The sequence below is a fragment of the Littorina saxatilis genome, linkage group LG4, assembly GCF_037325665.1.
Source record: "Littorina saxatilis isolate snail1 linkage group LG4, US_GU_Lsax_2.0, whole genome shotgun sequence".
NCBI classification, from domain to species: domain Eukaryota; kingdom Metazoa; phylum Mollusca; class Gastropoda; order Littorinimorpha; family Littorinidae; genus Littorina; species Littorina saxatilis.
Window position 1 is genome coordinate 48213507 of NC_090248.1, and position 12238 is coordinate 48225744.

At 43.7% G+C, this 12238-nt stretch overlaps 1 protein-coding gene across 1 annotated transcript in view; it reads right to left on the minus strand.

Moving 5' to 3' along the window:
- The window catches only part of LOC138965618 (GATA-binding factor 2-like), a 68695-nt gene that overhangs the window by 21410 nt on the left and 35047 nt on the right, over positions 1–12238 (minus strand). The window lies entirely within an intron of this gene.

Below are 12238 nucleotides of genomic sequence, written 5' to 3' on the forward strand. Positions count from 1 at the left end.
TAAACGGCACACACACACAAAGCTTCAATCAATGTAAAAGACACGCAGACGACACAACGCCAAGGCCTGAAGAAACATTATAGTGTCCACCTGGTTTCACAATCAGCGGTCGACGCTCCGAATCAAACTAATACTGTAACCATCTCTAATTCAAGCCTTAATTTACTTCCAGTAAGAAACACTCGGATCCATTTTCACCGAGATCATCTTAATCCCTAAATAGTACAATTCTCAAAACCGCCGGCTCCACGACCTCAGCCCCACGTCATTTTCGCGTCAAATATTCCAAAGGGGGAATAAGCCAAGACAAAAGGCAAGGTCGGGCAACAATATGGAACGGTAGAAAGCCAGCGTACGCGGGTCGGATGCTAAGTGTCGCCTCGCACAATAGACATCAAATGATAAATCATCAACACACTTCTTTGAGCGTGTGTCGAACGCTCTCTCCACTGACGCAATGATCACACCCCATGAGGTTTGATAAATGAGGGGGCGGGACCCCGGGCGCAGGGGGAGGGGAGGGAAAGGGCCGGGGGGGAGGAGATATGGAATGACAGGAAGGTCAGGTCACAAGCGGGTTCGAGTCCCAGCCTTCTGTCGCAGATGCTTTGTCGTATTCCGTTTTGACTCTCGCTTTTGCGACTTGGCGATGCGCGGAGTCTAAAAATATGACAGTGGAAGAATACGAGTTCTGTTGAAAGCCAGCGACGCGTGACTGCACGGCTGTTTATTTTGCGAGCGGAGAGAGCGGGAGTTGAATGAATGCTGCGGACTGAAACAGAGCGACGATTGTGGGAATAGTCAACTCATAAGTGTTGTTGCAGTGTAACTAATTTTGACACAACGGCTGTTGCGGAGAAAAAAAGAGGAAAGGATGGGTTGGGAGCAAAAAAGACAAAGACAATTCCAACAGAAACGACAGTACATTGGGGTGTGCACGTTAAAGATCCCACGATTGACTGACAAAAGGGTCTTTTCTGGCAAAATTGTACAGGCATAGCTAAAAATATCCACCAAATACCCGTGTGACTTGGAATAAAGGCCGTGAAAGGTGAATGCTCGCCCTAATAGGCTTGAGGTTTGCTGGCCGATGTGAATGCGTGATATATTGTGTAAAAAATTCCATCTCACACGGCAGAAATTAATATGTAAAGCGCTTAGAGAACGTCAAGCGCTATATAAATCTCCCCATATAATACAATACAAGTAATACAAAACATCCTTTTTACTACTGTAATACCTATTCGTGTCTATCTGTCTGTCTGTCTGTCAGTCTGTCTGTCTGTCTGTCTGTCTGTCTGTTTGACTCTGTCTCTCTGTTTCTCTGTTTCTGCTCTTTCTTTCGCTCTCTATTAAACATACTTTGCCGTGCACGGTTCATTGCTTACATCTGTCCATATACTTGTTCATAAAAAAAAACATCTTTGAAAACTTAGAATATTCGTGAATCAGAATAAAATTAAAGTAGGAAAAAGAAACAACGGCGGAAGGGAATTAATGGTAGTAAGATTGGGGTGGACTTGAATTTTGGAGGGAGGGGAGAGGACGGGGGATGAAGAAAAAAGGGAGCTTGAGTAGCGCGGGGGAGGGGGTGGGGGGGGGGGTTGCGAGCTGTCTCTATCTCGCGAAGAATGGTGAAGGGTTGGCAAAAACAGGTGACTGTCAGCTACTCTGTCATTAGGCGCTGCTTGGGCCGGGTAGGTTTTCACCCCTAGCGTCGACATGGCTACCCGCTCTACCCCACCCGACTCACTCGCTCGCCGACTCACTCAACTCGGGTGGGCTGTGTCAGTTGACCTTCTATGCATTGTTCGCTTAAAAGCACACGGAAGTACTATAGCAGACAATAATAACTTATTTTTCACATGTATATGTTTTCTTTGAGCACCACGGAAAACGCACATGTTGACAGTTTTGTTTTTGACAATCCAATAATAGCGTAAAATACATTCTTTTTAGTTTGTTTGTTTGTTCTTTTGCTTAACGCCCAGCCAACCACGAAGGGCCATATCAGGGCGGTGCTGCTTTGACATATAACGTGCGCCACAAACAAGACAGAAGTCGCAGCACAGGCTTCATGTCTCACCCAGTCACATTATTCTGACACCGGACCAACCAGTCCTAGCACTAACCCCATAATGCCAGACGCCAGACGGAGCAGTCACTAGATTGCCAATTTTAAAGTCTTAGGTATGACCCAGCCGGGGTTCGAACCCACGACCTCTCGATCACGGGGCGGACGTCTTACCACTAGGCCAACCGTGCCGGTATTCTTTTTGGTAACGGAGGGTAAGAAACAATAGCGTCTCAGTTCATTTCATTTTCATGGTCACCAGCTGTTACGTCAATTTATACTTTGTCAGTTTCAGATGCAGCTTGGATGTTTCCTTTGTATGTCATTGTTTACCCAAAACAAAGGAGGCTACACGTTGCAGCAGCGGCAGAGCTCTGCAATATGAACAAGGCCTTGACCAAGAAATGTTGGTTGTAGGGACGTTCACACACAATAACCAGCTATAACCTTGACATTAAAACTGCAGTTCACCACTTCCTTAACCGTAACCGCCACCAGACATAAGTGCACAAGACAATTGACGTTAATTATTTAACGAGTTTTGTCATCGGGGGGTAGATTTAGTCATCAGGCAAAGCGTATGTGTATCTATCCTGTGTGATTGTTGCTCGCCACGGGGCGGTAGCAATTATCTACTCGAATGCCTCAGTCGTGTGAGCCTACGTTTCAGCGGCTTGCTCTTTGTTAGGAGGGGGGAAAAAGGACAGGAAACGAATATGTTCCATAAACACTTGCTTTTGTCAATTGACCTTTTTTGTTTGTTTGCTTAACGCCCAGCCGACCACGAAGGGCCATATCAGGGCGGTGCTGCTTTGACATATAACGTGCGCCACACACAAGACAGAAGTCGCAGCACAGGCTTCATGTCTCACCCAGTCACATTATTCTGACACCGGACCAACCAGTCCTAGCACTAACCCCATAATGCCAGACGCCAGGCGGAGCAGCCACTAGATTGCCAATTTTAAAGTCTTAGGTATGACCCGGCCGGGGTTCGAACCCACGACCTCCCGATCACGGGGCGGACGCCTTACCACTAGGCCAACAGTGCCCGGCGGTTGTCAGTCATTTGGCCTGATCTTGCTGTTTCTTATAGGTGTGGGTCATGTTGCGGTTTTCGTTGAGAGTTGATTGTCCTGATAAGTATTGTCTTGTTTCGCTGAGGAAGGAAGTTTGAAACAAGGCGCACAATGGTTTTGAACAGAAATTTAAACAAAAAACTTGTTTAATTGGGAAGACATTTGGGACATGAGATCTTAAAATTTCACAAACCCTGCATAACGGAAATAATTGAAATGTATTCCATCGAGAAATTGGAAGAATATCGGTTCCGCTGAATATTTGAAAATACGGCGAACAGGAAGTGGCTTGGATTTCACTTATCTTGGCGATAAACTGTATTCTATTAGTTTGTAATTTTAAACCACATAATTATAGTTACTGAAAAAATAGATGTGTAATAAAAATAGTGAAAATCCTTTTCTCTTGATCTTGTTGTTGTTTTTAACTCTTTTTTTGGTTTACCATTCTTGTTTTGTTTTTTCTCTTAATCGTTTGCTTGCTCCATTTCTTCTTTTACTCCGAGCTGCATGTTTCTTTCGCTGCAGTCCTGCTCTTTGGTTTAAACAAAATTTTATTCAATTTTGATAATGACAAGAAACAATGCATGGATTTTACGATTACTAACTCAAGCAATATAATGCTTATTTTAACCAATCATAGTAGGTACAAAACAAAGGTTAACATGATGGCGGGCCTGCTTTTTCAGTGTTGTTCTACTTTGGCGGTACCGTTTGGGTTTCTGGGAGATCTACGACGCATTCATTGCATGCTGGGTAGACAAAGGAGACGGAAGTTTATCCTGAAAACAGTGTCACTCGGTTCTCCTTTTACGACCGCTGTGCGCGCGCCCTCTGTTCTCTGTTTCAAAACTGGACGGTTTTATGGAGCGCGAGTCATACATCTTGCAGAGTTGGAAACAAATTGTTAAGAAGAGGAAGAGGAAGGGGGGGGGGGGGGGAGGGGGGGGCGAGAAAACGGAAGACAGTTTTGGATATAGAGAGGGGGTGGGTGAAGATGAGAGAGTATCGTTAAAACGGGTAAACTGGGGAAGGTTTGTGTATTTTTCATACTGGTTTACATTTTGCAGACACATCCGTGCCCAACGATGCAACACTAACAGCTGGACTTTCTGTTTTTGGTTTAGTCTGCAAGTGACATGTAGATAATTTGTCTCCAACCGAAAAACGGTCTTTTCGTGCACAACTCCCATCCGAGTCGCACTCTCTACTATTTCACTCTAACTCCCATCCGAGTCGCACTCTCTACTATTTCACTCTAACTCCCATCCGAGTCGCACTCTCTACTATTTCACTCTAACTCCCATCCGAGTCGCACTCTCTACTATTTCACTCTAACTCCCATCCGAGTCGCACTCTCTACTATTTCACTCTAACTCCCATCCGAGTCGCACTCTCTACTATTTCACTCTAACTCCCATCCGAGTCGCACTCTCTACTATTTCACTCTAACTCCCATCCGAGTCGCACTCTCTACTATTTCACTCTAACTCCCATCCGAGTCGCACTCTCTACTATTTCACTCTAACTCCCATCCGAGTCGCACTCTCTACTATTTCACTCTAACTCCCATCCGAGTCGCACTCTCTACTATTTCACTCTAACTCCCATCCGAGTCGCACTCTCTACTATTTCACTCTAACTCCCATCCGAGTCGCACTCTCTACTATTTCACTCTAACTCCCATCCGAGTCGCACTCTCTACTATTTCACTCTAACTCCCATCCGAGTCGCACTCTCTACTATTTCACTCTAACTCCCATCCGAGTCGCACTCTCTACTATTTCACTCTAACTCCCATCCGAGTCGCACTCTCTACTATTTCACTCTAACTCCCATCCGAGTCGCACTCTCTACTATTTCACTCTAACTCCCATCCGAGTCGCACTCTCTACTATTTCACTCTAACTCCCATCCGAGTCGCACTCTCTACTATTTCACTCTAACTCCCATCCGAGTCGCACTCTCTACTATTTCACTCTAACTCCCATCCGAGTCGCACTCTCTACTATTTCACTCTAACTCCCATCCGAGTCGCACTCTCTACTATTTCACTCTAACTCCCATCCGAGTCGCACTCTCTACTATTTCACTCTAACTCCCATCCGAGTCGCACTCTCTACTATTTCACTCTAACTCCCATCCGAGTCGCACTCTCTACTATTTCACTCTAACTCCCATCCGAGTCGCACTCTCTACTATTTCACTCTAACTCCCATCCGAGTCGCACTCTCTACTATTTCACTCTAACTCCCATCCGAGTCGCACTCTCTACTATTTCACTCTAACTCCCATCCGAGTCGCACTCTCTACTATTTCACTCTAACTCCCATCCGAGTCGCACTCTCTACTATTTCACTCTAACTCCCATCCGAGTCGCACTCTCTACTATTTCACTCTAACTTTCGTTATATTTTACTCATGAATGTGCAAAGGTATAATTTTCCCGTATTTTTCTTGTTTAACTGACGAAAACGCGTTTCACATTCAACCGGCAATAGTTCACTGGAACCAGACACTGAGTATAAAGACTTCAGTCTTCACGCTAAATCAAACAAAACTTCCCAAATCGTAACACTCCTTAAAACACAGACAATGCCCAAACAACATTCACACAGAACAGACAACCACATCAAAGCCCCACAACAATATACACACAACAACTAAACAAACACGAGTTTCATACACCGGTGTGTTTCCACCCTATACCGGCACCGCTAGACTCTCTCTAATCAACCGACACAGAGAACTGGAGGGGGTATTTTCCACGCTGCGGCAAGAGAGTGCTCGTGGCAATTAGAAGCGCTTTGCTAATGAGTGTCGGAACGGGCATGGATGAGCTAACGCGTGTAAAGCGAAACGAGCGGTGTACGCAAGAGTTGTTAAGAGTGGAGTGGCGGCGTTCATGTCAGTGCTTGAAACTCTTATGAGTAGGGCAGGTGTAGACTTGTTCAGAAAAAAACAGGTGAAACTGAAATACCTGACATTTTTTTTTCCTATTCTCATTTTTTGATCTTCACGTTAAAGATTTTGCCTGATTTTTATTTTTGTTGTTATTTAATATTATTTAATCAACTCTAGAATTATGAAGAAACAATGAAAATCACAAGAGAAAGAAAGAAACGTGGAAGTTAATACACAGCTAATTGTATAGACAAATGAATGTTAAAATAAATAAATGAACAAATAGATAAATAACTACTTTACCCCATAAATGAGTGAATGAACAGTTCAATATAGATAAATAATACCTTAAAAATGAATAAATAAACACAGGAAAAGTAGAGAGAAAATTAAATACAGGGTACTTTGGAAAAACTAAAACAAACATTACAAAACAAACACACCCAGATACAAAATGACTTTAAAAAAACCACGTTTGGGGTGTGGCGACAGCATGCAGAAGCATCCCTTATAAACCCCAGATTCCGCACAGTCAAGGTAATGACTTGCTTAATAAAATGATATTTTCTCGATACAGTTGTGTTCATCTGTGGTAGACACAAATGACACTTCTTGCTGTATTGTGTCTATACAATTGTCTGTGTGCGTTGGAATCAAATGCAGTTCATGCTATCCGATCCCTGTCACGTCTTTTTTTCTGTTTTATATTTTGATTTCCTTTTTTTTATATTCAGGTATATATATACATATACATATATATATATATATACGTGCATATTTTCTGTTTTCTCTCTGTCCCTCTGTGTGTGTGTGTGTGTGTGTGTGTGTGTGTGTGTGTGTGTGTGTGTGTGTGTGTGTGTGTGTGTATGTGTGTGTGTCTGTGTGTGTGTGTGTGTGTGTGTGCGTGTGTGTATCTGTCTGTGTGTCTGTGTGTGTGTGTGAGTGTCTGTGTGTGTGTCTGTGTGTGTGTCTGTGTCGGTGTGTGTGTGTGTGTGTGTGTCTGTGTGTCTGTGTGTGTGTGTGTCTGTGTGTGTGTCTGTGTGTATGTCTGTGTGTGTGTCTGTGTGTGTGTCTGTGTGTGTGTCTGTGTGTCTGTGTGTTGCCATCGTCTCGCGTGTAAGGTACAGCTGCAAGGATTGTCACAAGTACTGAAGTAGCACTGCCTCGAAGTTTAAGCAATTTTTCTTTAAAAAAAAATCCATTTGATTATAACCCCTATATGACATGCATCCCCAAAACACAATGAAGGTTAATGCACATCCATAACATATTGTCCGGAAATGGTCAAAGCTCTATTGTATGTCCTGCTGGTCGAAATATAATTACATACATCCGGGATAAAGAATACTGGTCAGTTGATGCCACTAGGTTCAGATTTGGGGTTAGTTTAGAATGTGCATGGATGTCATTAACTCCTGCCTCCGTTAAAAGTGACCAGTGCAGAAAGCTATGGTCAATTGTGACACGGGGGGGTGGAGGGGGGTGGTACAATGGACTTAACTCGTAAACCCTATTGCCCACCCTCCATCCCAAGAAATACAAGAGGACGTGGGTAAAAGAAAGAGAGAACGGAAAGACATGAGAGAGAGAGAGAGAGATAGAGAGAGAGATAGAGAGAGAGAGAGAGGGAGAGAGAGAGAGACAGAGAGAGAGACAGAGAGAGACAGAGACAGAGACGGAGAGACAGAGAGAGACAGAGAGAGAGACAGAGAGAGACAGAGAGAGACAGAGAGAGAGACACAGAGACAGAGAGAGACAGAGATTTCATAAGTGTAAAAAGAAAAGTTCAACTGTGCCTATTTCCGATATGTAGTGTGCCTGTGCCAGTAAGCTGTGTTACAGAGACACGTGCTGCTCGTTCAAAACAACAGCATGCACTGTAACTTCACGGAGAGCATTTTCAATGAATCAAAAGGGAATAAATGGGGTGATTTATATGAGTATTAAAACACCGAACAATGACTAGCACTGTCGCAGAACAGCTCATGCACTGCAACAGGTGATTAACGTTAAGCTCTTAATGAATCGATTGTAACAAAGTTTCCAATGAGAGGTGACAGTGTTCCACGTCTGAGCTCTTGTGGCTGGCAAACAGGCAACGGCTTGGTTGCCGTGACTTCCCGGGAAGTCACGGGTGTCGGATGTCATGCAAGTGTGTGTCTCAATTTATGGGTAGTTGTCGCAATTGCAATGGTGGTTGTTGTTATTCTTGTTATTGCTGCTGCTGTTTTTATTATCTTCATTGTTATTGTCGTCTGACACACCCAGCATGCTTGGTGTACTCAACGTGTCAAATTGATTATGTTTTCTTCACAAATCAATGCGAGGACGACATTTTCGTGCAACATCCCTTACAGCCAGCGAACAATGCGGAAGTCAAAAGCAGCTCGCTATATTCCGTACAGTGACATGTTATATGTGTGACAAATCCGCAACCGCGGCACCTGTCGCAAGAGTCAAACACTCCAGGTTTGCCCTCGGTTGCTCGGATCTAGCCGCTCTGTTCATGCGCGAAATGAGAGCCGTCAGGTTGACAAGAGTGCCCCACCATTGTTAGCAGCCACGTGCAGCAAGTAGAGATGTATGGAAAGCCGTTTGGCTCATAACCATTACACGCGTAATAAAAAATAAATACACGCGTAATAAATGATTAATACGCGTGTAATAAATGATTAATGCGCGTGTAATAATCATTTTTTACGCGTGTAAGAAATGATTAAATACGCGTGTAATAACTATTTCATGCGCGTGTAAGAAATGATTAAATACGCGTGTAATAAATATTTCATGCACGTGTAAGAAATGATTAAATACACATGCAGGAAATAGTTTATACGCGTGTAAGAAATGATTAAATGCACGTGGAATAAAAATGTCATACACGTGTACGAAATGATTAAATACACGCGTAATAAATATTTCATGCGCGTGTAAGAAATATTTAATACACGCGTAATAAATATTTTATGCGCGTGTAAGAAATAATTAATACACGCGTAATAATCATTTCATGCGCGTGTAAAAAATATTTAATACACGCGTAATAAATATTTCATGCGCGTGTAAGAAATAATTAATACACGCGTAATAATCATTTCTTACACGCGTATGAAATATTTATTACACGTGTATTTAATCATTATGCTATTCCATAGCATAAGAAAAAAGATAAATTACACGCGCATTAATCATTTATTACACGCGTATTAATCATTTATTACGCGTGTATTTATTTTTTATTACGCGTGTAATGGTTATGAGCCAAACGGCTTTCCATAGAGATGTTACCGCGCATGCGTCCTTGCTGTCTTCTTCACAAGCTGGCGCCACATAGGGGCCAACTGGACAGAAGAGCGAGGAGGATGTTTCCGGAGAGAGAACACCGCGCTGTAATGTCAGCGAGTCCGACTAGCGTGCTATTAAGGCTTATTGATGGCAGTTTTCAAACAGTGATATTGTTTCCATGTGTTTCGCCGTCGCTGTCGCTGGGGGGACAGGTTATTAATGAACTCTCCCTCGCTTGGTACACACACTACGGTTTTAATGTCGCCTTCTCTCTCTTTAGGTTGCACGTGCTTCTTCCCCGTTTTTCCGGTCACAGGTTTGCTGTGCAGGAGTGATCCAATCTGTTGCACATCATCAGACATGTTATCTGTGTCAAGCTGCGGGAATCTCAGTATCGTTTGACACCCTGATCTATGCTGTTTGCAAATTGACATGTATTAAAAAGCATAAATCATTAGCCAGGGCGGTAGGTTTCACTAAACACCAGGGGAGCTTAATTAGGATTGAGGACTTCGTTGGCCTTTCTCGTCTCTGTAACTCTATGCCCATATCTGGGTTTTGTTATAATGAGGCGTATCCGGTTATTGGGGCTGCGTTGTTCAGATTGTGTGTGTGTGCCACGGTGCGTGTGTGTGTGTGTGTGTGTGTGTGTATGTGTGTGCGTGTGTGTGTGTATGTTTGTGTGTGCGTGTTTCAAATATATGCCTGGCCTCTTTTGGCTTCTCAGAAGAGCACACTTTTTGTTTCTCCCGATTTGCATCAGATAAAAATAGAGCGGGTATTCTTTATGTCACAACTCACCCTCGTCACTCACCCTTTCTTTTGCCATTCAAACCACACAAACAGAAGAGAGTGCAAGAAACATCATGATTGCACAAAACACTTTCTGTTCTTCAATTACCCTCCCAAACCTTCTGTCTACAATCTGTAATTAATTATTATATATTATTACCTGCAGATAAGGACAAATTCGGCTGACATCTCTCAACACGGTACTAAACTCCTTCAGGCAAACCTGACGGGAAATGCCAGAAACAAGGACCGTGCACAGCTTCGGCCAAAAAACAAAAACATATTTTTACAACTCCATCCTTCCCCCACCTATGTCCTGTCCTTCCAGACAGTAACGGTCTGGCTGACACCTCACACCAGCGTGCGAAATTGACCTCAACTGTCCCAGAGGCCCGGGCGGTCCCAGACCCAACACCGTAGCCATGCGCCTAGCAGCAGATGGTCACGTGCCCTTCCCAGGTGTCCACGCGACCGGATCTCCTCGTGACGAGGCGGACGTGACGTGTTTATGGCCACAAACAGCTGGTTTCGAGGACCAACACACAGACAGTTGGGAGAACGCATGGGGAGATAGCGACGATGACACGCCATTTAGAGAGGTAACCGCCGTCAGTAAAAAAAAAAAAAAAGACAAAAGGGGGATGGAGGGGAATATTGGGGAGGGAGGGGGATAGATGATGAGGGGAAAGAAGATCGGAGAGCACTGAGTTACTATTATCACTGTACGTAAATAAGTAGGTTGGAGATATAATTAGCATCAATATTGCACGTTTCCATTGTCACTTTGGGATACAGGTTGAAAGAAGTTAGTGTTCAGTTTATGGATTTATAATTGCGAAGCGAGGGTTCTGGATGATTCATTTTATGTGCGTTTTCGGTAAAAGTGTGGCTAATCATTCATGTAGACTCTGGCCACGGATCACTTTCCTGTGTCTTTCGATTGATAGCTAAAACGGAATATAAGGAGAGGGAGATAGTTTTAAGGGGGGGGGGGGGTGGGAGTCGGAGAAAGGGGAAAGAGGGGGGGGGGGGCGGAGGGTCCGCAGAACGAACGTGAGAGTTACATGGAGGACATTTATGTTGTGTGCATGGTGCTACACATAACAAAACACCCATTAACGATTTCGTTGCAAGCGAGGCATTTTCACTTCACAAATATATGGAAATTGATTATCAGTCAAAGAAGACAAAATGTGAATTAGGCCATGTTAATGTTTCCCCTTTGACAATTAATTCAGCTGATTACTGACGTCGGTCGCTTCATTTTGACTGTCTGTGTATATGTGGAGGGTAGGGAAGGGGACGGGGGGACTTTCGTTAGATTTGACTAAATGACCCTGACAGTCTGATAATACGTCATATTTTACAGAAAGAATTCTTTACCCGCACGGGCAAAATGCTCACGCACTTGACAGACTACAAAACAGTTATCTTTTTTCCTTTCTGAGGGAGGAAACTAATTGTTATCGATTAGATGGAGGCTGACTTTTGCCGTTTTTACTTTTTCTCCGCTGGAACTAATTTCTTTTGTCCAAAAGAATGGTGACACACTTTCCATGCTGAATATAACTTGAACAATTTTGTCGAAAGAGAAACGGTGAATTGTACGTCAACAATACAGAGCGGGACAGGTCCGACATGGCAGTAATTCAGTAATTGCTTTGTAGTCAGGGTGTGCGCCATCTTTATATCTTTTTCATAATGTCCGCGCACGCGCTTCGCACGCGAGACACAAAGCCGCTCTGCGCATGTCCGGAACCGGTCGGCGCCAGGGAGACTGACCTGAGGGGGAAAGTGCGGGTTCGAATCCCCGACGGTTGACTGGTTATAGACCGTTAATGTCGGCTGACATGCTTTTCGAATCAAGCTGCCGTTCTTTGATACGCGGGTTTGTGGCGTTTTCATGGAGTCGGTTATACCTGTGCGACAATCAGCAGTGATCATCGACCATTTCCCAATCGTTTTACTATCGAGAAATTGGCAGTTATTCGGTGTCAGCTTTAGTGCCTTATTTTCAGCACATCAGTTTATTTCATTTTTTTTTTGTAATCGATAATCGGTTTTTGTCGTCAATTCATGATCGCGGTTAACGGTTTTGTTTTAA